General features: G+C 39.2%; 1 protein-coding gene across 14 annotated transcripts in view; it reads left to right on the top strand.

Annotated features, from left to right (window-relative positions):
• The window catches only part of ST7 (suppression of tumorigenicity 7), a 294,435-nt gene that overhangs the window by 208,799 nt on the left and 60,493 nt on the right, over positions 1–25,143 (top strand). The gene's annotated exons all lie outside the window — the stretch shown is intronic.

The following is a 25,143-nucleotide window of genomic DNA, read 5'->3' as shown; positions in this document are numbered from 1 at the left end:
TATCTTCCTGAAGTTCCTCACCAACTATATTTTAAGAGTGATCTAATTAAATCCCCCAGAATGCCCCCAACAAAGCATAAATTTGTTATACTTCACAAAAAGATCAAGAAGTCACTACTTAAGATAAAAATGAATAGTGCCTCATGGGTTCAAGTGATTCTCCTGCCTCAGCCTCCCAAGTAGCTGGGACTGCAGGTACCTGCCACCATGCCTGGCTAATTTTTTTGTGTATTTTTAGTAGAAATGGGGTTTTACCATATTGGCCACACTGGTCTGGAACTCCTGACCTTGTGATCCACCCACCTCAGCCTCCCAAAGTGCTGAGATTACAGGCATGAGCCACCACATCTGGCCTCATCTTAATTTTTACAGGCTGCTGTGTGGCAGGGGAGAAGCTAAGGAGTCAGCCAGCCGGCTCTTTATTAATCTTGGTGAGCCACAGTGGTGGCTCAGGCCAGAGTGGTAGCAGATGAGTGGCACAAAGTGATCAGATTCTAGATATATTTTGAAGGCAGAATTAACAGAATTTGCTAATCAATCAGATGTATAGTACAAGAAAAAAGAAAAGTCAAGGCTGATTCTAAGTATTTGCCTTGAAAGGGAAGGGCTTTCCGTCAGCTAAGATGTGGAAGCCTGGGGATGAAAGAGGTTTTTTGAGAGAAAAGTATGAGTTCAGTTTTGAACATGTTACATTTAAAAGAGCACCTATTCATTTTTATCATAAATAGTGACTTCTTGATCTTTTTGTGGACTATAACAAATTTATGCTTTGTTGGGCATTTTGGGGGATTTGATTTGATCTCTCTTGAAATATAGTTGGTGAAGAATATAAAATCTGATTTCAGAGAAACTGTGACTATAACAGTCTTGCAGAATATAGACTGTAATGTCATGTCTACAGATCTCTGCTTCTCCTGTTTTACTCAACACTATTTTTCAGGCCTGTCTCTTTTTGCTCTATGTACCTGCTGTGTCTAGTTTGTAGTTTCTAACTGCAGCATCATATTCCATGTTGTGTTCTTACTCTGTTTTACTTAACCTTTCCTCTAGTGAAGGACCTCCAGGTTTCTCTCAACTTCCCATTATCCCAGCAGTGCTACATTGAACATCCTTGTAGACATGTGAGAAACATTAATTAGGCTGTACCCCTAGGGGAGGGATTGTATACATGCTTGCTTTCAGTGAGTCCTGCCATTTCACTCTTCAGAATGGCTACCTATGATTGTCTAAATTCTCACCAGCAATAACTGACTATGCCCACGTATCTCAGTACTAGGCTTTGCTTCAAGCACATCTATATTTAATATACATATTTATATATTTTAAAAATGTATTATATAGCTTTTCATGATGTTATTTCATAATTTTAAAATACTATGTAGATTTTTCTTCCTTTTTTATTTGCCTCTTTTTACTCTATTTTTGCTGATATAGTCTTGGCAGAGGTTGTCTATTTTGCCAATCTTTTAAAAACAATTAGGTTTTGTTTATTTCCTTAACTTTTTTGTTTTTATTCTGTTTTTTCTTTCCATATTTGTATTATTGTTTCTTCTCCTCATTCTTCTCACCCTCCATCCTCTGTATTTGTTGCCTTTTTACCATTTGATTCTAAGCATTTTAAAATTTCTTTATAATTTTATATCCTGTATATAAAATTATATAGGATATATAAAGCATATATAAATGCTTTATAATTATATGAAGCATTTTAAAATTTCTTTATAATTTTATATCCTGTATATAAAATTATATATCTAAAACTTTAGCCACCTGTCATTGATTTATTATTTTTTTCTTTACATTATGCTTAGAAGACATACATCATATGATATTGATTTAGGGAGAATTTATGGACATTTCCCCTGAGGCCTAGCATATAGTCAGGTTTAATAAATGTTATATCTGTGTTTGAAAGGAATATAGTCCCTGTTGGGTATAAAGATTTATATGTATTTACTAGTTTGAGCTTATAAACCATATTATTCAAATCTTCTATATCAGTTTATTTTGTCTGTTTGTTCCATCAGTTTCTAAGAAGAATGTGATAGGATATTCACCACCAGCTGTTTATTAATCTTTTTCCATGCTGTTATTTGTTCCTTTATATATTTTGAGGTTCTGTTATTGGGTGCATTTATGTTGGTGATTATTATGACTTATTGGTATATTGTTATGAGTATGTAATGTCCCTTGAATATATCTTCCTTGAATTTTTAAACTTATGTTAAGAATAGCTCCGCTAGCTTATTGGGATTCATAGTTGCCTGGTTTATTTTTGTCTAAATTTTGTAATCAAGCTTTCTATAAGTTTTTGATCGATCATTTGGATCTGAAAATTTTTTGATGAATATTGTTTTTATTCCGATCTGAGGATTTTATACTTTTGATTGGCATGTTTATCCTATTTGTGTATAGAGAGTAACAGAATAATTACTGCTTTTTTTTCATGCATATGTGCTGTCTTTCATGTTTTGTATGTCATACTTTCTCTCTTCCATTGAAAATATCTCTACTGATTCAACATTTTAAATTTCTGTTTTATTCTTCTGATATTCCCAACTCAGTAAGATCCATACTTATATTTTGTTTCTTGATTAGTTACTAATCTTATCACTCTCTTAGTATTAAGAGAGTGCATGCATATGTGCTGTCTTTCATGTTTTGTATGTCATACTTTCTCTCTTCCATTGAAAAGATCTCTACTGATTCAACATTTTAAATGTCTGTTTTATTCTTCTGATATTCCCAACTCAGTAAGATCCATACTTATATTTTGTTTCTTGATTAGTTACTAATCTTATGACTCTCTTAGTATCTATACATTATTTCCAAATGATACAGTTAACTTAGCATGTGCGGCCCCTGCTTCCCACCCTAAATCAAGCAGCAACCATGGACATTTATGAACAGCTTTTCTTTCTGGGAGATGTGTGGGGAGCACTGATGTCTGAGTTTCTGCTGGCCTGGCAGGGTTGCTTCTATGAGCAGAAGCCAGTAAAGTTGTTGATTTCCAGGGTAAGCAAAGAGATGATCACTGGAAACAGACATATTACAGACCTGGGCTATCAGGAATAGAAACCATAAAGCAGGCAAAGCCAGCAATGCATGAGATGACGAAGGAGGACAATGAGTTGGGTCTCCTGGGTTTCCCTTTTTAATAATCAATGCAAAAGCATTGATCATATCTTTCTTACTGGAGTGCTATCTCTACTGCTGGTTAAGACCAGGTACCCTGTTAGCCTTTCCTCTCTCCTTGGGCCTGGGGAAGCTACCTTTCTGACTCAAGAATCTTTGGATACACAAAGCTGCTTTATGGGACTTCCCACTAAGCCATTTAAATACAAGCTTATGCTCTAGTAGGACATCTTTACTCTGCCACTAGTAAAATTTTTACTGCCTAAACAGAGTAAGGCCAGTTACCATCCCGCTTCCTTCCCAAACACCCGTTTCTTGAGATCAGATGGGCTGTCCTTCCAGCTTAATATATCACTGTCCCATTTTCCACTCTGATTCATGACTTCTTTTTCCCTGGAGGGTCAGGAGCAAGCCTTCTTAAGTTTTCATTGGGGAGATGCTCTCTGCTTCTACTCTGACAGGCTCCTCTTGCATTTAGGCATGTAGAGGTATTCTTACCCTCCAATTTTTGCTATATGCAAGTATTTCATTTTATCACCTTGACTATCCTTGTCCTACCCTTTTTTTTTTTTTTTTGAAAGCATCATTTTTTGAGCCCATTGACATTTTATTCTAATTTGGATGGATAACTGTGGTTTTGTGTTCATTTGTTTTTCTTAAAGCTTGATTCTGCTTCTTTTCTTTTCTCCTTTTTCTTTCTTAACTGGAGGAACTTACTTTGGAAGTCTGCTTATCTTTGGCTAAATGTTAACATTTAAAACCAAGGCACCAAAAAGTTTTTGGAGGCTCTATGTTTTTATCTAGGGCTGAATGCCTGATAGGTTTTATTTCTGGTCGCCTAGGCAACTGGCTTATCACTTAATCACATACTCCCCTCAAATATCAGTACCTGGATCTTTTTTTTTTTTTTTTTTTCTGTAGCGGTTCATTTTCTCCATGGAAAGATTGTCGGGTCTTTTGCTTGTGGAATATACAACTGACTGCCACTGTTTCTAGGATTAGGTTGGGAGATGAAGCTATGTCATTCAGTATCTAGACTGTCACCTTAATTATTCTGTTTTTAGCACCAGGTATCACTTAGTCCCTCACTATGCCTGATATCCCTGGTTTCATGGTTGTCTGAGGTGGGAAAGGGAAGCTGGAGTATCTAGTCAATGTGGGTATAGACTTAAACCCAGTCTTGTTCTCTGGCTTCTTCTGTGCCTCATGCCTTCAAATGCTGAGGTCCTCAGGGATTGTTTCCTTTTTGTTTGCATCTCTTCCCGAAAGTATTTTAGGAGCTAATGTTGTCCATTCTGCTCATGCAGTTACCCATATTCCATAAGCTTTACATCACCTAAAAATTCTTCATAGTGTTTCATCTTCTCTTGACTCTTCTGTTTGTGAGTTTATGCTTTTTAAAATTCTTCTGCTTTTTGGAAGAAGAGAGGTTAAACACAAGTGGCCAGTTTAGCATTTCAGTTGTAACCTCTTTTCGGTTCCTTCCCTCCTGGAACACACTCTTTCTTGGTCTCTGTGGTCTCTCATTTGAGTAATTCTCTCCTGCCTCTCCATCTACTCCTTTTCAGTCTTTCCCTGGCTCTTCTTGCCTGCAGCTTCTCAGTGCTGGAGGGCTGCAGCCTCTGCCTGGGCCTCTGTTCTTCCCTGTAACATTCCCTTCCCAGCCATCTCACTTGGCCCTTGACTCTGAATACAGGCTGTAAGGTAATGACTCCTATAGTTGTATCTCCCTCTTCTCTGTTAAACTCCAGATTTATATTCGTTTCCCTACCTGACATCATCACTTAAGTATCTAATAGGTACCTCAAACTCAATATGTCAAAAAAATTGAATTTTTCAATCGTTTACTTCAAATCTGTTTCTTTACTATATTGGTAAGTCACATTATATCTACTTAGTTGCTCATGTGAAAAACCTAGAATTTGTCCTTGATTCCTCTCTTTGTCTCACCTTCAACATTCAATTAATGTATGCAACTCCTTGTTGGCTTTACTGCCAAAGTGTGTACAGACTCTAGTCACCTCTTCCAACAGCACTGCTATGATCCACATTCAGATTACTGCTGTCTTTCATCTCAGCTATGCAGTTGGTCTCCAGACTTCCACTGTTGCCCGTCTAGAGTTCATTCTGAAGAAAGTAACCCAAAATGCTTTTTAAGACTGAGGTCAGCATTTGTCACTTTTCTGCTGAAAAGCCTTCAGTAATTTACCACTGCATTTTGAATAAAATGCAAACTTCATACATGGTCTGCGAGGCCTCACATGATCTTGTCCCTGCCTACTCTCCTGAACTCAGCTCATGCTACTCTTTTGCTAACTCACTAGGCTGTACTCACACTGGATATCTTTTTGAGTGTGCCAAGCTTGCTTGATCCTTTGCATAGGACCGTTGCACAGGAATAGATTGCTTCAGATCCTCTCTTGATTGGCTCCTTCTTGTCATTTATGCTGAGCTAGAAAGCACTTTAGAATGGGCTTTTCATGATGCCCAGTTGAAGGAGCACTATGCACACACACTTATGTGCACACACAAACATTCTTTTTCTTTTAAATTGAGTCAGAGTCTCACCCTGTCATCCAGGCTAGAGTGCAATGGTATGATCTTGGCTCACTGCAACCTCTGCCTCCTGGGTTCAAGCAATTCTCCTGCCTCAGCCTCCTGAGTTGCTGGAATTACAGGTGGGTGCCACACCACCTGGCTAATTTTTTTTGTACTTTTAGTAGAGATGGGTTTTCACCATGTTTGCCAGACTGGTCTCGAATGCCTGACCTTAAGTGATCTGCCCACCTCGGCCTCCCAAAGTGCTGGTATTACAGGTTTGAGCCACCGTGCCCAACGACACTACTTTTTTTCTTATTTATTTTTCTTATTTTTAAATTGCCCTTCCACATTTGAAATCATTTATTTATTTACTCATTTATTATCTGTATTCCCCACTTTCACTAGAAAATAAAAAGGGCAGGAACATCATCTTCCACAGCACATGATAGATGGGTACTCAATTTTTGTTAAATGAATGGATGATAGATAGGTACTCAATTAATTTTTGTTGAATGAGTGGATGGATAGGTGAATGCCTGGATGGGGAGTAAAGGGGTGCACTTTACACCCCAAATCCTGGTAAAAGCCAAGATAAGAGGACTCAACTAAGAATTTATGACCCCAGGCCAGGCATGGTGGCTCACGCCTGTAATCCTAGCACTTTGGGAGGCTGAGGTGGGTGGATCACTTGAGGTCAGGCATTCGAGATCAGTCTGGCAAACACAGTGAAACTCCGTCTCTACTAAAAATACAAAAATTAGCCAGATGTAGCGGCATGCGCCTGTAGTCCCAGCTACTCAGGAGGCTGAGGCTAGAGAATCGCTTGAACCTGGGAGGCGGAGGTTGCAGTGAGCCTGGACTGTGTCATTGTACTCCATCCTGGGCAACAGAGAGAGAGACTCCATCTCAGAAAAAAGAAAAAAAATTATGACCCCATATTAAAAGCTCTCTCTCTCCTTTTTTTTTTTTTTTTTTTTCCATAAACACTTCTTTAGTTTCTCTAGGGAACACCTCTCTGATTACAGAATAGCCCATCATTTTATTTCCATTAAACTCGGGGCAATGAGAAAGGTTGCTCAGCCCAGCTGCTGTGAAGTCGAGTGTTTAATTACATATGGCTACTGCCCCACAACCCACTCCTGCTTTCTGTCTCTGCCAACTCCATATTTAGAGCCTTTGTGAGGCTTTTCTCAGAACAGCTATAGCTTCCTCTGCTGTGGCTTAATCAAGTCCCACTTACAGTTTATCTTGGAGAAAACTGTTAAAATCTCTTGCCTCTGCTAGCTATTCCTCCTGCCTGCTTTGCTGTTTTCATCACAGGTATAGATTTATCTTCTTCAATAGCATTTTCTTTCCCTTTCCCTTTCCCTTTCCCTTTTCCTTTCCTTCTTTCCCTTTCCCTTTCCCTTTCCGTTTCCGTTTCCCTTTCCCTTTTCCTTTCCTTCTTTCCCTTTCCCTTTTCCTTTCCCCCTTTCCTTTTCCCTTTTCCTTTCCCTTTTTCCCTTTCCCTTTCCATTTCCCTTTCCCTTTCCCTTTCCCTTTCGACACAGTCTCACTCTCTCACCAGGCTAGAGTATAGTGGTGTGATTTCAGTGCACTGCAACCTCCACCTCCCCGGTTCAAGTAATTCCCCTGCCTCAGCCTCCCAAGTAGCTGGGACTACAGGCGCACTCCAACATGCCTGGCTGATTCTTTGTATTTTAGTAGAGATGGGGTTTCATGGTGTTGGCCAGGATGTCCTCCATCTCCTGACCTCATGATCCACCTACCTTGGTCTCCCAAAGTGCTGGGATTACAGGCATGAGCCACGGCGCCTGGCCTTTGATAGCATTTCCTAATAATTTCAATACGTTTTGTTGCAGGGGAGAGGAGTGGCCAGGTTTGTTCAGTCTTCCATCTGCATTTGTTAGTCTTTTGCCTGAGTTTTTTTACTGCTGTGATGTGGGCTGTATAGAGCCTTCACAAGTGGATCCAGAGTGTATGCATTAATGATAACTCCATCTAGTGTTCTCATATATCACTGATTTTAGGGAGATAATTTTTTTAGATCTTTTGCATAGATCTAAAAAGAGTCAAAGGTCATTGTATGCTGCTTCTTCAGAGTATAACACATGTCTGTCTCAGAGAGAGAGAGATAGAAATGGTCACTCCTGTCTTGAATAATTTCCTGTTTCAACCTGCCTTCTACTTTTCTTTTCTTTTCTTTTCTTTTTTTTTTTTTTTGAGACAGAGTTTCGCTCTTGTTACCCAGGCTGGAGTGCAATGGCGCGATCTCGGCTTACCGCAACCTCCGCCTTCTATTTTTCTAATGGAGAGACACAGTCCAAATGTTCTGGGTTTAGGAGGTCCTAAAGCCACTTGAGTAGAACAACCCCATGTGGATTGTAGGTTCTTCTGAGAGATTTAAGAGGTAGAGTTAAGAGAAATTGGAGACTGGTTAAGTTTTTGTTTTTTACTTTCAAGGTGGTGGGTGTTGTATGAGGAAGAGAGTAAGAAAGATAAGTCATAGATAACGTCTGGATGTCTTGCCTGAGAAAGTGGGCAGAAAACATTGCCATCATAGGGATTGAGATTGTAGTCTTAAGTAGCTGGTTTAGGGAGGGGTGGGCAGGAGCAATGATTTCAGCTTTGGATCTGCTAAACCTGTGAGTCATCCAAATGGAAATATTTAGAAGGCAGTGGGATATACAGGCCTTGGGCTTATGAGAGAAATGTGTGCTAGAGGAAGTTCTGGGAATGATCAGCATGGGAGGTGATTTATGAGATTGTGTAAGAAAAAGTGAGTAGAGTGAAAAAACAAGAGTAGGATTGATCAGTCAAAGGAGACTTGAAAAGTGACCAGAGAAGTAGAAAGAACGTTTAGGCCACTGTTGTGTCATGAAATCCATACCAACAGAACATCTCAGAGGGAGGAAATGATCAACAGTACCAAATGCTACAGAGGAAAATGTGTATATGATCTGAATAATTCTTAGTCCAGCACTTGTCACACAATTACTCAGTAACCATTTATTGTGGAGAAAATCATTTGTTACATTTTACTTCAAAGAGGTGGTTGTCAATTTGCCATATGCAAGATCAGTAGAGTGTAAAGGGTATAAAATAGATTCCATTGTGTTATCTCTTGAGTGTGAGGTAAGATGTCTACTGGAGTAGTAGAACTCTTGCAATAAGCTTATATGGAAATGGAAAAGAGAGAGGTGATGATACCTAGAAGGGAACCTGTAAGCAGTAGAAGACCTGAGCATGTGCCATTGTTGCTGGGAAAATACTGAAGAGAAGGGGAAAAATTAAACATGCAAATGAAAGAGAGGGGATCACTGATAGAATGAAGTCCTGAGGAGTCCAGAGTGATGAATTCCAGAGCACAGGAGGGGAGGAGTGACTAAAGGAGTACTACAGAATAAACGTTTGTATTCTCCCCAAATTCGTATGTCAAAGCTCCTCTCCCCACTGTGATGGCATTTGGAGATGGGACTCTTTGGGAGCTAATTAGGTCATGAGGGTAGAGCCCTTACAGATAGGATTAGTGCCCTTATAAGATAAGACAGGAGAGGATCTCTCTGTGCCATGTAAGGATACAGCAAGAAGGTGGCCCTCTGCAAACCAGGAAGAGGGCCCTCACCAGAAGCCAAATCTGCCAAGACCTGCATCTTGGACTTCCCAGACTCCAGAACTGTGAGAAATAGATTTATGTTGTTTAAGACGTACAGTGACATTCTCTGATAGCAGGCTGAGCAGACAAAGACAAAGAGGATTCCCTGTGTGGCCGGTAGGGCTAGGAAGATAGATCTGCAGGCAAGTGGGGCCTGTAGCGGAGAGATACCATAGAGGTGAAGAGTGACAAGGTTCCTGCCTGCTGACCGTTGTTTACTTGATTAGATAGAAGACAGGGTCATCTGCTGGGAGCTAATTGAGAGGAAGTAGGTTAAAAGTATGAAAGGAGTGGTGGAATTTGCAGGAGAGAAGTCACCAGAGAGGTAAATCCTGGAGGTTTACTGGGCAGTTTTGGCCCAGTAGAGGTCAGAGATCAATATACTTTAGTTATTCCTCTATACCTCATAGGTATACCCTTTGGCCTGAATGTTGGAGCAGAAATGATAGACATCTGGGTTGATCAAAGGTCAGGGTGTTGCTATGTGAGTGGAATGAAAAGACATGAGGGAGTCAGGAACTTGAGGAATTGGCAAGGAACTGGGAAGGTGATGGGCCATGGGCTCTAGGCTGGTGAAAGGAGAAAGGAGAGGAAGGGTAAGAAGGGATGATGGATTCATTCTTTCTTAAAAGCAAGCATCTATAGAATGCCTGACACCAAGACAGACAACATCCGTACCAGCATGGGGAGGGGAGACATGAATGATAAAGACAGTTACAGTTAATGGTAAGTGCTATAGAGAAACAAAACAGGCTGCCATGATAGGTAGCAGGAGGGCCTAATTTAGTTAAGTGCTCAGGGAGGGCCTCCCTAGGAGGTCATATTTTTGTGGCGATCTAAAGGGTGAGAAGGAGCCAGCCACATGAAGGTCTCATCAGAGGAAGAACTAATGCAGACGTCCTGAGACCAGGCAGAGTTTAGCAAGAATGGAAAGGAGACCAAAGTAACAAAAGGGAAGGTCAGAATGAAATGAATTTGAAAAGGCAAGCAGCAACCATGTCATTTAGGGCTGCGTAATTTTGTAAGGAGTTTAGATTTCATTGTAAGTACAGTGGGAAGCTTTTGAAGTGTATACAACAAAGGAGAGATGGGATCTTACTAAGCTACATTCTCAAGAATGGAGAGCAGGAATGAAGGCAGGAGGCCAGTTAAGCAGTCATTAATAGTATTCCAGGCAAGAGCTGAAGAAGGTTTGGATTTGGGAGCGGCAGTGAAGAAGTGGTTGGATTTGAGATATATTTGGACATATATATCTCAACACCCCCCCTTGGTTTGAACTGTCATCTCTTGCTCGGAGTGTACTGACAGCCTTCCTTTTAACTGGCCTTTCTGCATCTACTCTTAATTCTACTCTCCACATAGCAGAGAATGGAGCCATTGAAGACTCCATAAGTAAGATAATGTTATTATTTGACTTCAAACCTTCTAGGGACCTCTCATCTCACTCAGAGTTTAAACTCTAAAAGTGTCCTACAAGGCTGTCCACAGTCTAGCTGCTGTGTTCGCTGTACTCCAGCCATGCTGGCCTTCTTGTATTTGTTGACTACACCAGACTCATTCCCACCCCAGAAACTGTACACTGCTGGAACCTTTCCCCAGCATGCTTCTCTTCCAGACACCCTCATGACTTCTTCTGTTATCAGTTTCTGTTTAAATGTCACCTTTGCAATCCTACCCCCCTGGTTGCTTTATTTAAAAATCACTTCTGCCTGTGCTGTACCAGCATTCACAAACCAATTTCCCTGCTTTATTTATTCTCCTCAAAATTTATCATGATCTGGCAGTCTATGAATTTTTTTAATTTGCCTATATTCTGTTTCCTTTCACTAGAATGTCATTTTCATGAGGACAAGAATTTTTTTATGGTAGAATAGTGCATGATACACAGCAACGACTCAATAACTATTTGTAAAATGAATTGCTGAATAGATTGGCTGAAGAAAAAAGAAATGGTATAATCAGGGAAAAGTTAAAAGTGCACAACTTTTTAGCTAGATCAACTTGGTGGTGGTCAGACCATTTACTGAAAGAAGGATGACTAGGAGAGGAACAGGTTTTAAATGGTACAGTGGGCATCTGTTTGTGTCATGTAGAGTTTCACATACCTATTATAGCTCCAGGTAGATATTTTAGGAAGAAAATTGGATGTAGACTTGGAACTCAGAGGTGAAGAGTTTGGGAGTTATCAACATATACAGGATTTAAAACCATGATGTTGAATAGGGTCATGTATGTGGAGAGAGAGAGAAGAGAGAAGATTAAGAAGTGAGTCCCAGTGGTCTCCAACATTGACAGAGGAGAAGCATCCAGTGGCTTCTAAGCAGGGGCAGCTGGAAAGGCAGGAGTAAAACCAGGAGAGTGTGATAACATGGGGGCTAAAAGAAGACAGAATTTCTACAGTAATGAGAGTGGCCCAAGAAAGATAAGGACAAAAAATTAGAGAGGACAAGGCACTGGTGGTCTCAGTGAAATTAAGAGGAAGTTTGGTGGAAGTAATGGTGTGAGATAACTGGAGAGTAGTATGTTATGGTCAGAGCATTGCACAGTTGAATTTTAGAGGAACATATCTAGATAATATCAATTTCTGGAGTTTGGCTGTTATATTGAGTTGCTTAATTACAATGGAAAGATGGTCTTCTTATTTTTAGAAGGTAAAACACTAAGAGTCTAGGTTACTAGATGGGATGTTCACATAGACTGAAATTATCTCTGTGAAGGGTAAAGCTTAAGGTCAAGAGTGAGAATTTGGAGATGGGTGCCAAAATCTTCAGTGTGTGCAGGTCTATTACCTGGTAGAAAACATGGTAAGAGAATGCTCACAGGTGCTGGAAACATGATGGAATGAACTTCTGAGGAGCAAGAAATACTGCCCAAGAGCTGAGCATTAATGAATCTGGATGCACTTTGGGCAATGAGGAGAAGCCAGCCCTACATCCTGCCTCATAGGCAAAAGGTTTCTAGGGTAACTCAACAGCTGCAAAAGAAGCAGTGAACTCAGGCTAGTGTTCTGTAAATAGCATGTGGATGTGTTGGGGAATGTGTATTTCACGAACTCATATTTTAGGAGGGTTCAGTGGAAAGACTTGGGGAGCAAGGAGAATGTTAGAAGGCAAAGTGAAAGATGAGTGTCAGAGGTTGGAGTACCAACCTTCTGCCTATTGCCGTAAAAGAATCTTCCATAATAGTTAACTTTCAGCATGACCCTGTCATGAGATGCCTGCCAGCATGAATATTTGTTAACTGTGCCCCAGATAACCATATGCATTAATCTACTGAATAGAATTATTTACTATTACCCATGTGAATGCGGAAGGATGACTGCCAAACATAATGATAGTGGTTTTGGCATAAAAAGTCCTTTCTGACAGTAATTGTTGGCCAGTGTGGTTAGCTGCTTGTTGAGGCCACTCTTGGCACAGGAGAGCAGTGCCATGTCATCACAGAGAGGGAGGAATGCTTATCGCCCTCTGTCTGTGGGCCTGCTTCCAAGCCATTCAAAACATGCATCAAATTTCTCGGGTTTGTTCATGATCTCCGGGTTAGGACACAACCCTATTTTAAGCGGTTTAAGATGAGAAAGAAATGTTTTACTCAGAGTTACCCATCAGTCTTGAGGAGGGTGTAAATCATTCTTTTCCCCAAGACAGTACGAGACCAGCTTCTTTCCTGCCCTCATGTCCAACAACTTCACTCTGGGGTTTGTTAAACTGCAGTTTGCCATGGAGTTTAGAGTACAAAAATTTCCTCCCGAATAACATAGATAAAACAGTGGTACTCTCAGACCTTTGATTTTGGAAAGTTCTTAGATGTCTTAAAGTTAGGTAAAGAATTGTCACGGAGGCAGGTAGAGGTGGAGGACAATCTTTGAAGATTTCCAAGTTTTGATCAGCTTTGCTTGTTGTTTTTATCTGATTAAGAAACAAACGGAAAACAAAGTTTTAAACTGAAAATATTTTTATTGGGCTATGTATAAATGCAAAGCTTGTCTCATTCATTTTAATTTTTTAGTTAATTTTTTAATTTTTGTTTTTCCATTCATTTTAATTTTTAAGAAAAAGCTTCCTCTTTAGACTAAACTGATCAGTTTTGACAGGAAAATTAGATAATTATTTAGATAACCTTCTAGCCCTTTGAGTCTTTGGGAAGTATTAAACTCTCACTGGAAGATGATCAGCATGCCTGTAACTATTACTTCTCCTTAGTTCTCAGGATGGATGCATTTACATAATGTGCTCAGTTCAGTGAAGAACTAGGTAACTGGGGAACTAGTTAACTATCCATGCAGATCATGTATTGACCATATTTCTTTTCAATAGATGCAGCTTAATATTTGTCTTTAGATTAGTTGTGAAAATGACATTTTCTTATTTGTACGTTTAAGCCTCTCAGGACTGCATTTTATAGTGATCTGTATAAATGGAACTCTCGTGGGCCTCTGAGGACTCTGGTAAACAATTCATGCTTCCCGTTCATGGCCCTTAGTGTCAGCAAAAATTATTGACAAAATAATAACCATGCAATATAGAGTGTCTTTTTAATTTTCTATTTATTCCTGTATTTGAAACTGTAATTAAATAATGTCAAACTTGCAACTGTAACAAAATAGTATCTGCTCTTTGAATATAATACAGGCCAAATTCTATAAACTTTAATTAGTCCAAGCTTGCATTGACCTCAGTAGGAATCTGGCTGAGGATCTCTTTTAGTTACCTCTGCCTTAAAATATGTAATAATTGTCCCATTGCCTTTCTCACTCAAGGAACAATACATGCATAGCTAAACTAATAAAATACTTAAATAGATACAAATCAAACTTGAAAGGTTTAAACTGTTGTGTTCATCCTGTAAGTCAGCTGAGAAAAAGCATACAGACTGTAGTTCTAAATTATGTCCATAGAGTATTTCAAATCCAGTGAATTAACTCTGCCTTTTTTTCCCATTTGAGCTCATAAATGTTAACCTCAGAAGTGCCTCAAATTCTTTCATTGAAATAAACTTGAACTGACAATAGCCAGATGATGTAAAATTGAAACTGAAATTCTATCCTTGGCCCATCCCATGTTCTTCCCCATAGGTATTAGAGGAATCATAGGAGAGTTAGCATTTTCATTCTATGTGAGCTGTAATATTTGGGCAAAACAGGGCATATAAATTTCTTACTGCCAGGAGAAAGCAATTACCAGTGTGGAGAAGATAGCGGGCAATAAATAAACAGAACTATGCTAGATAGTGAGCACATTTAAAGATTTATTTAGAATGACTTAGCTGATAGAAAACAGGCCTTTATATTTATCATATGCTTTCATTCAAAGCTTGATATGGGAACTGCGGTCTTTTCATAATAGAAAGGCTAATTATGTTACCAAGTATTTATTTGGTACGTTATTTTAAAATAAATAAACTGAGTTATGATCTATTGTGCAACTAAAAATGAAAACTGTTCACATATAGCATAGCCAGGGATTGTGGAACCCGGAAGGCGGAGGTTGCAGTGATCCTAGATCACACCACTGCACTCCAGCCTGGGCGACAGAGCAAAAGACTCCATCTCAAAAAAACAAAACAAAACAAAACAAAACAACAACAACAATAAAAAAAAAAAAAAAAACACAAGAAAAACAAGCAAGCTGGGCACAGTGGCTAACACCTGTAATCCCGGAACTTTGGGAGGCTGACACGGGCGGATCAGGAGGTCAGAAGATTGAGGCCAATGTTATAAAACCCCATCTCTACTAAAAATACAAAAATTAGCTGGGAGTAGTGGCACATGCCTGTAATCCCAGCTCTCGGGAGGCTGAGGCAGGAGAATCACTTGAACCTGGTAGGTGGAGATTGCAGTGAGCCGAGATCATACCACTGCACTCTAGCCTGGTGACACAGCGAGACTGTCTCAAAAAAAAAAAAAAAAAAAAGTATGCAGAATGTTGTATAAAAATCATGGCTGCACTACCTAGAATTTAAAATAAGTGGTAATACATAGTAACAAATTAGGTAAAATTTTTGCATTTTTGCATTCACCTTCTTTCATTTTTATTTTTTGTAGTTGTTGTTCCTTTTTCACCTTCTTTTCTTACAAGAAATAAAACAATATAAAGCTGTGGCCCTCATCTGACCACCACTCACATTCACCTTCCGTGAGGCACCAGTGAGTCTGTTTTTCCATTTTGTTTTCTTTCTTTTCTTTTCCTTTCCCTCTTTCCTTTATCCCTCCCCCCTTTTCCCCTCCTCTCCATTCCCGTCTCTTTTTGTCTGAGATAGAGTCTCTCTTTCTTGCCCAGGCTGGAGTGCAGTGATTTGATCTTGGTTCACTGCAGCCTCTGTCTCCCAAGTTCAAGCAATTTTCCTGCCTCAGCCTCCCAAATAGCTGGGATAACAGGCACATGCCACCTCGCACAGCTAATTTTTGTATTTTTAGTAGAGACAGGATCCCGCCATGTTGGCCAGGCTGGTCTCGAACTCCTGACCTCAACTGATCCACCTGTCTCAGCCTCCCAAAGTGCTGGGATTATAGGCGTGAACCACTGTGCCCGACCCTTGGTTTGTTTTCTGACATTTCCATAATATAGCCCATAAACTATACATTGTATTGTTTTGTGTGCATTTTTAGATTTAATTAAATCATATCAGATTTTAGAACAGATATAGTGTACTTCACTGAAAACTGCTTGATTTTGTGGACTCGTATATGCAGTTGATCTCAGCCTTATGTATTCATCTTATCTTTCTAAGTACTGGGGTTCTAAGTGTAATTTCTTCTCACTTCTATGAAATTGCCTTTAAGAATAACAGTCATTTGCCACTTCTGTGAAAATAAACGTATTGCTTGTCTTTTATGTGTTAGATAGGGGTCAGTCTTAATGAACTATGTGTCCTGATGCCTGACATATAGCAAGGAGTTCATATTTGTAAATGTTTATTGAATGAATGATTATTGTTTACTGAATGAATAATCCTTTTAGATAAGGAAAAAAAGACAAAAGTGCTTGATGTTTGTCCACATTAAGATATCTTAAGTTCTAACCCATTTCTTTTTTCTGCTGAATAGCAAAAATGCTATTTTGTCACCAGTTTACAATGGGAATATCCCAGTGTGGGAATAGTCACTATGGGTGAGGAAAAATCCATCATAAATAGTGGACTAAACAGTCTCTAGGGAATGTAGCTGGGAGAAGAGGTGCTGGGTTGTACAGTAGGCTTTTTCCATTTTGCTACAGTCTGCCAAACCAGATGTTATGTTTTTAGAATATAGTATTATTATAAAACTTATTTTTTGAAGACATTTTGGCTTTTACCTTTTATTCCTATTAACCAGGAGTTGGCAAACTAAGGCCTGTGGGCCAAATCTAGTCTCCTACCTGTTTTTGTAATTAAAGTTAAATGTAGTCATCCTACACTGATACGGAACACTAGAAGTTATTCCTTCTATCGAGCTGTAATTTTATATCTTTTAACAACCCTCTCTCTATACCTCCCTTTCCCTTTTATCCCAGCTTCTAGTATCCTCTGTTCTACTTTTTAGTTCTAGGAGCTCAACTTTATTTTACTTCTCCATATGAATGAGAACATGCAGTGACTAATTTTCAGTTCCTGGCTTATTTCGCTTAGCATAATAGTGTCCTCTAGTTCCATCTATCTTGCTGCAAATGATAGGATTTTCTTCTTTTTTTATGGCTGTATGTTATTCCAATGTGTGTATATGCCATGCTTTCTTTATCCAGTCATCTGTTCCAAGACATGGAATCAACCTAGGTTGATTCCATGTCTTGGCTATTGTGAATAGTGCTATAGTAAGGATGTGGGTGCAGGTGTCTCTTCAGTATACTAATTTCCTTTCCTACTGGAAATACCCAGTAGTGGGATTGCTGGATCATATGGTTATTATATTTGTAGTTTTTTGAAGAACCTCCATACTGTTCTCCATAGCGGCTATATTAGTCTACAGTCCTACCAAAAGTGTGTAAGAATTTCCTTTTTTCTGCATTCTCCCCAGAGTTTCTTTTTTTATTTTTTAATCTTTTTTACAATAGCCATCCTGACTGGGGGGAGATGATACTAAATTGTGGTTTTGATTTGCATTTCTCTGGTAATTAGTGAGGCTGAACATTTTTTCATATATTTGTTGGTTGTCTTCTTTTGACAAGTATCTGTGCAGATAATTTGACTATTTTTTAAATTAGATTGTTTGTTGTTTTACTGTTGAGATGTTTGAGTTCCTTGTATATTCTGGACATGAATCCCCTTTCAGATCAGCAGTTTGCAAATATTTTCTCCTGTTCTACAGGTTGCTTTTTACTCTTGTTTCTTTTGCTGTGCAGAAGCTTTGTGATTTGATACAATACTATATGTTTATTTTTGCTTACGTTACCTGTGCTTTTGAGGTCTTATTCATAAAATCTTTTCCCAAACCAATGTCCCGAAGCATTTCCCCCATGTTTTCTTCTAGTAGTTTTACAGTCTTGGATCTTACATTGAGGTTTTTGGAAGCAATCTACAGTTTTGCTGTAATCACTATCAAAATGCCCATGACATTCTTCACAGAAATAGAAAAAAGAATCCTAAAATTTGTATGGAACCAAAAAAGACCACAAATAGCCAAAGGAATTCTAAGCAGAAAGTACAAAGCAGGAGGCATCATACTATAAGCTATTGTAACCCAGACTGCATGGTACTGGCATCAAAACAGACACACAAACTGATGGAACAGAATTTAAAAGCCAGAAATTCATCCACATATCTACAGCCAACTGATTTTGACAGAGGTGCCAAGAACACTCATTGGAGTAAGGACAATCACTTCAATAAATTGTGCTGGGGAAACTAGATATTCATATGCAAAAGAATGAAACTAGACCTCCACCTCTTACCCTATATTTAATTATTTTTAGTTTTGCTTTTTGGATTATCTAATACTCAGCCACATAAATAAGATGATTTCCAAATGTGATAGAAACAATGGAAAATGGTGATATGAGGGTGTGGGTGGTGACAGTAGGTAGAGAGGTAGATAGAGTTTGCGAAGATGCTGTATGAACTAAGACCCAGGAGATGAAGAAACCAAAACTCAGAGAGGTTAAATAATTTGTGCAAACTCACATAGGTAGTAAGTGGCAGAGATTGGATTTCAATTCAGGAATAACTTTAAATATAGGACTCTTTACTCTGTAATACAGCTGTCTTCTTAAATTCATGTAAACAAAATACAAAGATGATATGATAGTATGATGTGAGAAGCATAAGCAAAATGGTTTAGTTATGGACTTGGCAACCCAGAAACTGGGGTTCTGATACGTTGAAATTTCGACTTGGTGCTGATGACTGGGTTTGAATCATAATCCCAGCACTAACTTGGCTGAATCACTTAAACTTGCAGCCTTTATTGTTTTTTAGCGGGGTGGGGGTGGGAGGGACCTCATCTGTAAAGTGAGGAGGGTGTTTGGATGATCTCCACGGACTCTTCTGGCTCTCACTTTCTATGATGCTGTGACTTTAGGAGGTGGCATTTGATCTGGGCTTTGGAGGGTGGGGTGATTTTGACAGGCTGCCTTGTAAATGAGGGGAAAAGGTATTCCAGGTGGTGAAAACAGTTCAAGCAAAAACACGGTGGCAAGTAACTGTAGAAAGGGTTCTGGGAATGATGTGTAATAGTCTGGTTTGACAAGGCTAGAATTTAATCCTGCAGAAGATAAGAGAGGCCAGAGGAATCTGGCCTTGAGCTGAGAGAGGGCCTTAAAAGTTGGGCTTAGGAGCTGGGAATTGTTTCTCTGGAATTGCAGAATTTGAAAGATCTTTGGTCCTTTCTTTAATATCCGAGTCCCATGACCAGCTTCTCTGTATATAAATAGTTCTGGTGAAAGAGACTTCTCTAGACCATCTATTCCATTTTCAGACAGCTCTAACTATAAGAAAATTCTTCTGTGCATTGATTCAGAACATACAGGTTCTACCTGTACCTTGTCCAAGATGTAGATAAAGGAAGATTATAAATCATAAAAACATGTTTAGGGGTATGTAATTCAAGGGCCAGAAGTAGAGCTGTGGCAACAGACATAATAATATAATATGTAGCCCAAAGCGGTAGATCTTTAAAGCCTTTAAAACCCATTTGAGTCAGGAAGTGTGTGTTGAGCACCTGTGATAGGTTGGTCATTGACCAAGAATACAACAATAAGACAAAGTTCCTGCTCTCACATTCTTCTCAGACTCATGGAGAAGATGCCAGTGGATGATTGTGACAAGGACTCCTGGTAGTTCAGGCCAGGAGTACTTAACCTGCAGATGAAGGTAAGAGGTCAGGAGTCAGGGGCCAGGTAAAGATTTCCTGGAAGTTGAGGAGCTAGCCAGATTGACCAGGAAGGGAGAGCACTCCAGGGAGGAGGAGCTAGGATAGATGAATGAGTGAATGTGGCCTGTTTAAGGAACTGGAGGCTGTTTTATGCCAGATGTGTTGTGTGTGTGAAGTGGCTAGAAATGAGGCTGGTGCAGTAGACAGGGTCTCATCACAAGGGGTTGTGTTTGTCATGCCAAGCATTTTAGATTATATCCTGAATTCAGTGAGAAGCCAGTATTCCGAAAAATGGCTGTCCCCCTCCCCAATTTATAGAATGAGTGTATACTCCTTTTAAAAATAATAGCACGAGGCCAGATTCGGTGGCTCATGCCTATATCCTAGCACTTTAGGAGTCCAAGGCAGGTGGATCATGAGGTCAGGAGTTCAAGACCAGCCTGGCCAACATAGTGAAACCCCATCTCTACTAAAAATACAAAAATTAGGTGGGCGTGGTGGCAGATGCCTGTAATCCCAGCTACTTGAGTGTCTGAGGCAAGAGAATAACTTGAACCCGGGAGTTGGAGGTTGCAGTGAGCCAAGACCATTGCACTCCAGCCCAGGCAAGATTCCATCTCAAAAAAAGAAAAAAAAAATAGAACATATATAAAATAGGAAGGAAGAAATATAAATCATCTTCAATTTCATCAACTAGAAATAACTGCTATTCAAATTTTAGTATATTAATATAATTTAGTATATTGGTATAATTTTAGCATATTTCTAACCAAGTATGTTTCTATGCATAGGCTCATAAGTAAGGCATGATTTTATTGCAAAATATAGTTTGTATTGTGCTTTTTCTAGTGTAATATTGTATGCCAGCATTTTCCAGGCCATGCTGTTGAAAGTTTTCTGGAAACTAACTTCTAATGATAACATATAATGGCCCAAAAGGTGACTATAGTTTATTATACTTAAATGTCTCATAATGGGTTAAATTTTAAGTTGCTTGCATTTTTTTTTTTTTTTTTTACTATTACAAATAATGTTGTGATAAACAGCTTTGCAAATTTGTATTCAGATCTGATTATTTACTTGGGATAAGTCTTGTCATGTCAGTGATTGCCTTTTAAGCAGGAATGTGATGGACTCACTTGTGTGTATAAAAGCCTCTGGACTCTTGTGTATAAGACAGCATTTGAGGAATGGATTGGAAAGAGGTGACTGGAGGCAAAGGGACCAGTGCAGATGCTATTTAGGTGTTTGTTTTCATAACAGAGCTTTCAGTGCACATAATGAAAGCTATCAGCATGTTTTACATATTAACTCGGGGTTGCAGGGCCTCCAAAGTGGCTATAGGGAGAAGAGGGTGACAAGAAGTTAATTATTCTTTTCTCTGAGATAGGAAATATCAAGGAGGAAGATGTTTGAAGGGTTGGCCTGGGAAGAGGGAAATTGTCAGCTCAGTACTAGCTGTGTTGCCTTTAAGACACTAAGGTAAAACTGTCAGGAAGATAGTTGACAAGAGCAGGATGTTAGGTTGTGGAAGTCATTCCCTTGGAGGTGCTGATGCTGAGACCCTGGACATGACAGCAGTTCTGGAGATCCAGGTGTTTAAGATAAGAGGATGTGGGACATAATCTGCAAGAAGACTTACTCCTAAGTTACAGACAAGGGGGAACTAGAGACGGAGCTGTGAGGTAATTATGAAGAAAACCAGAAGAGACTGCTGTTGAAGAAGCCAAGAGAGGCCAGTGTTTCAAAGAAAAAACCATCAGACTTTTTTTTTTTTAAAGACACAGTTTTGCTCTTGTTGCCCAGGCTGGAGTGCAATGAGGCAATCTCAGCTCACTGCAACCTCTGCCTCCCAGGTTCAAGTGAATCTCCTGCCTCAGCCTCCCAAATAACTGGGATTACAGGCGCCCACTATCATGCCCAGCTAATTTTTGAATTTTTAGTAGAGATGGGGTTTCATCATATTGGCCAGTCTGGTCTCAAACTCCTGACCTTGTGATCTGCCCACCTCGGCCTCCCAAAGTGCTGGGATTACAGGTGTGAGCCACCGCACCCAGCTAGCCATCAGACTTTCAAATGATGCAGAAGTCAAACAAGAAAAGGGTGGAGGGTATCCGTGGGAGCAATTTCAGTCACCTGTAGATGGCGACAAGCAGATTCAGATTATGGGGAGGCGAGCCAGATCTTAGTGAAGCAGTGAGGTGTAAACTGAGCCTAGGGAGTAGCAGGCATTTCTCTAAGCTAGCTTGTTTGAGGGGCCGGGGAGTGCAATGGAGGCAACAGAGGGTTCACTTTTTCTTCTTGTTTATATTAAATTAGGAAAACTAGATTTGCTCTTTGTCATATGACTTCAATTACCTCTCCAACATTTACTTTTTGCCATGTTTAAAATCCTTTTATTGGTGATTTTTTTTTTTTTTTTTTTTGGACACAGTATACTCTGTCCAAGCTTCCAATGAAAGTACTGCTGTTGAATCTCCTAGCATCTTATCTCAAGTTCTGTTGGAACCGGGAGAGACCTCATGTTTGTATATGTGGTCTCACTGAGTTTTAATAAGACTCAGTTTTTAAGCTTCAACAACTAATATTTGGAATTTCACTTTTTAAATTATAGAATATGATTTGTGTCCTTGAAGTTTCATCATTACCTGAAGAATTGGCTGAAAACAGTACATGTTTAAATGTTGCAGTTTAGAGAATGTCTTTATTGTATTGCCAAATGCTGAATGACAGAGAGCTTTAATTCTAACTAGCTTTAATTAGAAAGAGGGGAAAAAAATCAAAGAGTAATGTCAACCAGAACCAAAATGAACCAGAACAAGAAATACTTTTATTGGTTACAGAACATCAGCAGTGTGTGGTATAGTCTTATTCACTTCCTTTATTAACAATGAAAATACTGCAGGCCTCTCTAGGGAAGTTCAGACCATCAGTCTAACTGAACACATAATAATTGTAATAGGTGTTTTTTGTGAGTAATATGATGCTCTTTTGGGCTGCAGAAAATTATTATTTTTTAATTATACTTTAAGTTCTGGGGTTCATGTGCAGATCATGCAGTTTTGTTACATAGGTATACACGTGCCATGGTGGTGGTTTGCTGCATCCAGAGCCCTGACTGTATTAGGTATTTCTCCTAATGCTATCCCTCCCCAATCCCCCAGCCCTTGTTATTCCTCCTCTAGCCCCCTACCCCCCAGGCCCTGGTGTGTGATGTTCCACTCCCTGTGTCCATGTGTTCTCATTGTTCAACACCCACTTATGAGTGAGAACATGCAGTGTTTGGTTTTCTGTTCTTGTGTCAGTTTGCCGAGAATGATGGTTTCCAGCTTTATCCATGTCCCTGCAAAGAACATGAACTCATTCGTTTCTTATGGCTGCATAGTATTCCATGGTGTATATGTACCACATTTTCTTTATCCAGTCTATCATTGATGGGCATTTGTGTTGGTTCCAAGCCTTTGCTATTGTGAACAGTGCCACAATAAACATAACATGTGCATGTGTCTTTATAATAGAATGATTTATAATCCTTTAGAAAATTATTTTTAAAGATATGGTAAATGATTCTTGGCTTTAAAAAACAAAACAATATGGTAAATGTTCCTCATGGAGGAAGAATTGGATAGTTAATGCAGTGTATTCACTGATTTTTTTTTTTTTTTTTTTTGCTTAGCAGTAAATTAGCCTATTTTTGAATATTATTTCTCTCAGCATATTTACTTTGAGTATGTTGACACAAAAACAGTTATCATATTTTAGAGGTTATTATGTTATAATAGATAGCAGTTATCCATGTAGAGGATTAGAGGAGAATATATCTGTAATTTTGCTCTGTAAAGAACCTGGTTACCTTTCTTTTAATATAAGATTTCACTTTTCTTTTTCTTTATTTATTTTTTATTTTTTTTTTTGAGATGGAGTCTCACTCTGTTGCCCAGACTGGAGTGCAGTGGCACCATCTCAGCTCTCTGCAACCTCCACCTCCCGAGTTCAAGTAATTCTCCTGCCTCGGCCTCTCAAGTAGCTGGGACTACAGGTGTGTGTCACCACACCTGGCTAAGTTTTGTATTTTTAGTAGAGATGGGATTTTGCCATGTTTGCCAGGCTGGTCTCAAACTCCTGACCTCAGGTGATCCACCTGCCTCGGCCTCCCAAAGTGCTGGGATTATAGGCATGAGTCACCATACCTGGCCAGATTTTACCTTTCTTGAAGATAAAAATTTTATTCTGAAATTCTTGGTCTGTCTTCTTTCTGTTTGCTTCCCAGTGAAGTTCAATATTGTATATATTATATATTTTGACTTTATTTGAGCCTCTCTTCATCCTCATTCAGTCTAAAACCCTTGGACCATTCCTTGAATCATTTGTTCACTGACATAGTCCAGTCTCTTTCTCCTTGATTTTTACTGAAACTAATTCAATTTACCCAGGCTCAACCTAATCATTTGACATCTTGCTACTGTACCTGGGCTCCTGACCACTGCTAGGTGAAACTTGACAACCATGGGAATTATACTTCTATAAATTCATAGTCTCTAATTTGTTTGGCCCTCAAGACAGCTTAGCAATTGTTTCATTTATTTTTCCTCCTAAGAAGTTCTCCCCGGTGTGGCTATTTTTCACTTTCACCTCATCTTTAAACTTCTTCCCTACACCTATTCTCTTAGTCTCAGAAGATGATCCTGGCCCCTGTTTTATGGAGGCCATCAGGCAGGAACTCATAAACTAATGTCTTTATTACCACCCCTATCACTACCTACAAATTTTCTTTTAGCCAATGTCACTTGCTAGCTGTTTTTCTACCGTTTCTCCTTAACTTTGCCACTAGGCTGCTTGAAAGAGTAGTGCCCCCTTGTTTACCCCTCTGTTGTCTGCCTTCCATCCAAACTGCTGTTGGCAAAGTTACCAGTGACCTAACTGGTAATGCCTGTGAGACATTTTTCACCCTTTACCTTGTTTGGTTTCTCCATGGCACTTTATCTTTATTGAGCATTTTCTTCAACTTTTATGAAAACCTCTGTCTCTGAATCTTATCCCACTTTACCAGAAAAACAAGAAGCATTTAATGATTTACAAAATAATAATTGATATGAATGCTTATAGCCCAATATTAATTATACTTTCAAGAACTGAATTATACTTTTATGTAAATACAATTCAGTATTATACTTCAAAAATAGAAATACTCTAATCCCAGCACTTTGGGAGACCTAGGTGGGCAAATCACAAGGTCAGAAGATTGAGACCATCCAGATTAACATGGTGAAACAACATCTCTACTAAAAATACAAAAAATTAGCCGGGCATGATGGCACACTCCTATAGTCCCAGCTACTTGGAAGGCTGAGACAGGAGAATCACTTGAACCTGGGAGATGGAGGTTGCAATGAGCTGAGATCACCCTACTGCACTCCAGCCTGGGCGACAGAGTGAGACTCCATCTAAAAAAAAAAATGCTTATTTTTTAAGATGCTTAACTCTAGTAATCTTTTACTGTGTATAAATATCAAAATGTTACATATACAAT

This window comes from Saimiri boliviensis, chromosome 10 (genome assembly GCF_048565385.1).
Source record: "Saimiri boliviensis isolate mSaiBol1 chromosome 10, mSaiBol1.pri, whole genome shotgun sequence".
Taxonomy (NCBI): Eukaryota; Metazoa; Chordata; class Mammalia; order Primates; family Cebidae; genus Saimiri; species Saimiri boliviensis.
This window is presented reverse-complemented; position numbering and strand designations above follow the sequence as displayed.